The following is a 6000-nucleotide window of genomic DNA, read 5'->3' on the forward strand; positions in this document are numbered from 1 at the left end:
TGCAGCCAAATGGCAAAGATCACTTCTACATTTGCAGCAGCTGCCTGAAGTCTCTGTGTTAGGAAGAATCAGATACTTCCTCTGGTTGGAAGGCATTTCTGAAGACTCAGATATCCACATATATTTTGAAGTCTGAATCTCAGGTCCCACCATATGAACCATAAATAATGTACATGAAAGGGTAGGTCACTGGCAGTAAGGTTTAAGAGCAGGGTCCCTGGCTTACATGTGTGAATGAGCCTTCTTCATTTGCACAAACCTATTAAGTGCTATTAACACAAATGCTTTATATATTTTTTTTTATCTCTGTGGAATTGCAATTTATATCTGTGGATTGCAAGCTACACGTGAAAGTGTTCAAGATCTCTGACTGCAGGGGGCTTGTTCTATTCTTGGATATAGTATATTATTTTCCCACCAAATGAGACATGAAAGTAAGTGTTTCTTAGAAGTAAATAGCATTCAAACTGAAGAATCTTCTGTATCAAAAATATACACTTACAGCTGAATACTTGCACTCACTTTGAGGTATGCTCATGACTGATAGAAAGAGCCCTTTATTTTCTAATATTAAGTTGATACATACTGTTGTAATAAAGAAAAATAAAGTCTTTTCTGAGAGAATTTCTAATCCGAGCTATATCAACAGTATGATTCCTCTACTGGGAATATAATGCTACACCGCATACCCAGGTATCATTAATGACTGACCTGAAGCTATAATTGACAAATAGAAGCAGGGAATCAATGCTTTTATGTTTTTTCACCTTTTAGTTCTTTTTTAAAAAAGCATTATTATTTTTATTTTTATTTTTATTTATGACTCTATTGACTTGTACTCAGAGAAAAGGTACAATGTGTTTATTTTAGAGACTCTTCTGCAACCTCTGTCATTGTCTGGGGTTTCTGCAGTAAAAACTGCTTACACTTATTGTTTTCATGCAGATCTACACCGGTTTTACTGATTATTGTGTGACCCTGAAAGCCCATTCACACAAATTGCTGGTAGAAATTGCACAGTATTTAGTAGCTTTAAAATTTACTTTTTTTTGGTCCTGTATCTGAAAGCAGGATGTTCTGCTAGCTGTATGTGTAAGCTTGTGGATAGATAGCTTGTGCATGTCACTATCTAGCTAAAATCCATTTCAATATGCCTTTAAAATGTAAACAACTTACATTTACTTAGTCGTGAAATCCTCTTGGTGCTGCATGATATCCTACTAAACAGTGATGACTAAAATGAGGATGGCACTTTGAGCCTTGTTATGAATATGATTTATATCTGCAGTACAGAACCTTTGCAGTTGCCGTAATATTGTGAGTAATTACTAAAAATTTCCAGTCTCTGTGTTTTTTCTTCCTCCAGCTCCTCATATGGACAGAACTGCTCCCATCTACCTCCTGCTGTACACCGAACTAGATCAGAATATCCTTTTGACACACACTCCACAATGCTGCCATAAGGCTCCATCAGAAGACTTCCAGCTTCTATGACAGTCAGCATCCTTGCACATGATTAAAGATTGCATCAGTATTTGAAAAAGTGGAATTAGTAATCTCCTATTTCAGCTGTTTGTAACACGTGTAATGTACGTGTATTTCAAGTATTAAAATAATTCTAGTGATGTATCTGATGCACAGTTTAAAAAAGCCCAAGCCTCTCCCAGGAGATCTCTGTGAAGAAGGAATGAGATTAGAACACTTTCATTGAATGTATGGGCCAGCAAATTTAGTTTTCAATGTATTAGACGGGCCAGTCTCTACATAATCCATATTTAAATACTGATGCATAACATACTAAAAATATTGTTTTTAGCATCAAAACCTTCCACCACTAAAAACATTGCATTCACATAAATGTAACAAGCACATCATCTGAAGCCATCTCTCAATTTACCAACTAAAAAGCAACATTCTGTAGTAAGCAGATGATGAAAATATTAAAAAGAGTTGTCATGCTTTTATTAACAGTGAAAGTAAATAATATATATATATGACTGCGATATGGGTGCTCTACAAAGTCTAAACCACTATTATGCAAGGAATAGTTTAATTTGTTTGAGTTATATGAATCTTTTACTTCTTAACTTTATAGACACACATAAATACATTCCTGAATAAAATTCTATTTGTGTATGTGCAAACAACATAAGGATATAATGACAAACCCAGTAAATTTACATTAATATTGCCCAGAGTTCTTGGTATTCTAAAGGTGAAAGGAAGCACAACATAGAATTCACACCTATAAAATATTTGAATAAATAGATTGTGATGGATATTTTATGAAAATATAAATGAAATTCTATTTCTCTTGCATAGCTTGACATAATTTGCTTTTTTTTTCAAAATGCCATGTTTCAATAAAATGAATGTAAAAATGTATGGAAAGAAACAGTACCTGCAGAAAATCTTATATTGAATTCAGTGTAAAAGCACTGGCAAAAATTCTACAAAGAATTCTGTCATTTACTGAACTGATTGAGGTTGTGTTTCTGGTATTTTCTGATGATTTTCCAATATATTTTTTTTCTTCTGTTGCTTACAAGGTAAAATCATTTTGTAATTATCTGTTAAAACTATTCTGACACTGCAGGAGTATTGCCTTACATAACAAAATCAATAGCTTCAAGTATAATAAATGATGTAGTAAATGCTCTGGAGAGTTGTAATCTATTACTTGTTTCTATTTTCTCACAGCAAAGAAATGAGTTCCCAAGTCCATACTAACAATTCAGTCCTTATTTTCATATTCCCTGTGAGACTGGTCTGAAAATGTTAGGCCTGTTTTTAAGAAATTCAGATCTCTGATTTCATAAAGGTTTAACTCATTACTTCACCTAACTTGTCCCACAGTGTAGTTTGGATGAAATGTGGATCTACCATTAAAAAGATTTTAGCTCAACTCATGATTCTTAGATATAAATTTACACGAGTACGGAGTCCAAATAACTCCTGTTGATGGTAGGATTCACCCATGTGACTGTTTCAGTATTTATTTGTAATGGGAAATTTATAGCAATGAAGGAATCCAGCAGCTGACATGAATTGAAAACCTGATTATATTTAAAGCATAACCTCAGCGGTCTGGGGATTTAGTTTCAGACTCAATAATTCTTCATGTATCTATAGTTTACTGCCCATCAGGACCAAGGCAGGATTTAATAAATCTTATTTGTTTAATGAAAAAAAAGAACATCCTGACACTGTGAGCAGCACAGAAGTGACTAATCCATCTCCGTCTTCCCCGGTAAATATTATTCATTATGCTGTTTACTTTTCTAGAATATTTTTCCTAGTCTGAAGCAATAATTGCATATGCAACTACTAGTACCAGACATGTATAGCAAAATGAAAACAGCAATTTACAACTTATCAGTGTAATAAATATATCTTGTTTCTTTGTGAATTATTACAAACCCAAATCATTTTTTCTCCACTTGGTGTATTTTTTTAAACTGCCTACCAAGTGTATGAGAACAGTTCTTGATCAGTAAGTGATTTTCTACTTCGTTGATCACGTCTGTCTGGCCAGCACAGAATCCACCTTTGAATTTGTGTGTCTCAGCAGTGGAATATCCTGGAATATCCTGCTAAGTTAAGAGTTCAGTTTCTTTAAGTGCCATTTCTCAACAGGTTTCCGTAAGGAAAACAAGTTGAGAGCACATTTCACTATTTCTGCAGGGCTCATTTTATAGATATGTGTACGTGAACAGTCCTGCTGGGGAACGAGTTAGCCATATCAAGTTATAGAGAACCACTACTCATAAGAAGCAATCTCGATCAAGTTCGTTTCAAGCACGCCACTTGTTAAGACTTTCAGCTCCTACGTGTGTTTGGCTCAGGAAAGTTCAGCCATAAATGAGACTTGCTATGGCTGCCGACACCCCGTCGGGAGCGACGCTGTGTTCGGGGTGGCTTCGTCTGGCAGAAACAGCTGTCTGTGGCTCGGGGAAACCTGGTGCTACCCAGGCCAGGTACGCGACGTTCCCACCCGCGACCCTAAGCGCCCAGCTGGGAATCACGCTCCAGCCGCGCTGGCGCTGTCCTTGGTCCTGAAACTGCCACCTCCATAGACCACGGAGCGACCGCTGTCGCTGTCCATGGTGCTGAAACAGCGTCTGCTGATCGTGCCTCTGAAGCCGCGTCGGGACGGGCTCGCAACATCTAGCACGGCTCCCCCGCCGCCGCGAGCTCCCCTGGGGCTGGCGGTGCACAGAGAGGAAGAGGACGAAGTGAAAAGGCATGTCTGCCATTGGGAGCCCGTCCCGAAGTAGCTTTCTCCTCCCGCGAAATATGCCTTCCTATGTTTCATGAGAAAAGACTTCGGGCATGGCGGCTCGGGGCTATCCACAGCCGAACTGAGCCTTGTTGGGAGACCCCTTCCCCACCATGGTTCACTGGCCATTTCCTCGATCCTTTTTATCTCAGAGGAAGAGGAAAGTTTTGTCTGTGATATCTGTGCCCGTACCCCCCCTCCCCACCCTCCCCCCCTTGAGATGGGACCTGGCAGGGCAGGGGATGCGGTGGAGAGAGACGGGGGAAGGGAAAGGGGGGAGTTATTTCCTACTTATTTATTTATTTAGCTCTTTCCTCCCTCAGGTCGCCATGGTGATACCGAGCTCGCTCTCCCTCCCATCAAGAGGAGACGGGTACCCCCTTCGTGAGCAACCCTCTGTCCCCACTGCTCCGGCTGCTGCTTTTCCACATCAGAGGCTGAATATACCGGGGACACAACACCCCCTCAGCGTTTAAGCTGGTCCCCGCGCCCCCCGCCTCCCTCGGCCTGGCCCCGACTGCCCCCAACGCTGCCAGCGAGAACCCAGTGCTACTCCAGCTCCCCCCAGCGCATCCATCCCCAGCTGTCCCTCCAGAGGAGGAGTGAGAGGGGAGCAGCCAAAACAGACCCTCTGCCCGCCTCATTGAAGTCACCCCCGGCTTTGACACTGCCGCTGGGGATGGAGGGGTTGCGCCGGACGGGACGTCTCCGGACTCCCCTTTCGTCCATTCCCGTGGGTACCGCCTGAGCGAGGACCGCGAGGACCCTGGCGCAGCCTCGGCCAAGCCCGCGGCGGCAGTACTCAGCCTGGGAGCGCGGGGCTCCTGCACAGAAGGCTTCCGCGACGGCAGCTGGAAATGGGGCTCCCGGCGCCGGCCCGCCCCCTGCAGAGTCCCCCCTCGGCTCCCTGCCCGGCGGAGAGAGCCTAACACGGCTCACCTCCCGGTTACATAAGTAACACACCCCGCATCCCCCCGCACCGTCGCGGTGGCTGCCGGGGGGCTTGAAGAAGGGCGTTTTTTGGGGGGGAGGAAGGCGTCGGCAGAGAGTCGTGGGGTAAAAGCACAGAAGCGCAAACCTCTACCCCGCACCTTCGCGCATCCCTCTCCACCTTACCTGGCGGCGGCAGGCTGCTCTCACTCCATGCCGGCGCCCTGCGGGACGGGGCAAGGCTCTGCTGCCCGGCTCTGCTCCTGCTCCGGCTCCCTGCCGTATGCGTGTGCTATCGCGGCGGGCTATCACACGGCCCCCAGGCTGCCGTCGGGCGCCTCCATTCCCCGTGCCGTTCGCCCACCTCTCGAGCAGCGCAGGGGCACCCGCCGGCCAGGGGATCCGCTCGGGGTAGCTTCGCAGAGGGAGCGAGGGGCGACCGGACGGTCGCGGCGGCGCCGCGCGTGTCTGCTTGCGCGTGGCAACGAGGGAGGCGGCGCGGTGCGGTGAGGGAGGGAGGGCGGGGGAGGCGCGGCCCGGCGGAGGCAGCCGCGGGCGGGCCCAGGGGCTGCGGCCGGCGCCGGGGGGCTGCGCTAGCCCGGCCCGCGCGGCGGCGGCGCCGGCTCGGTGGGGCCGAGCGCGGATGGCAGCAGCGCCACCTACGGGCGGCGCAGGGCGGAGAGGGCGGTGCGCTTCTTCCGCGTGGACGGCCCGGTCCGCAGCCTGCCCGCCCCCCTGCCACAGCGGGCCCGGAGGGGTGGCTCTGGGGAGGATAAGGCTCGTAGCGGGCG

The 6000-nt window shown here is 46.3% G+C and overlaps 1 protein-coding gene across 4 annotated transcripts in view; it reads right to left on the reverse strand.

The window, feature by feature from the left end:
* Positions 1 to 5703, reverse strand: part of KCNJ6 (potassium inwardly rectifying channel subfamily J member 6) — a 156912-nt gene extending 151209 nt beyond the window's left edge. For all 4 annotated transcript variants that reach the window (XM_048934032.1, XM_048934029.1, XM_048934033.1 and 1 more), the window contains exon 1: positions 5396 to 5703. The gene's annotated coding sequence lies outside the window, so the exon portion shown is untranslated. The remainder of the gene's footprint in view (positions 1 to 5395) is intronic.
* Positions 5704 to 6000: the final 297 nt, after the last annotated feature.

The sequence above is a fragment of the Lagopus muta genome, chromosome 1 (genome assembly GCF_023343835.1).
Source record: "Lagopus muta isolate bLagMut1 chromosome 1, bLagMut1 primary, whole genome shotgun sequence".
Taxonomy (NCBI): domain Eukaryota; kingdom Metazoa; phylum Chordata; class Aves; order Galliformes; family Phasianidae; genus Lagopus; species Lagopus muta.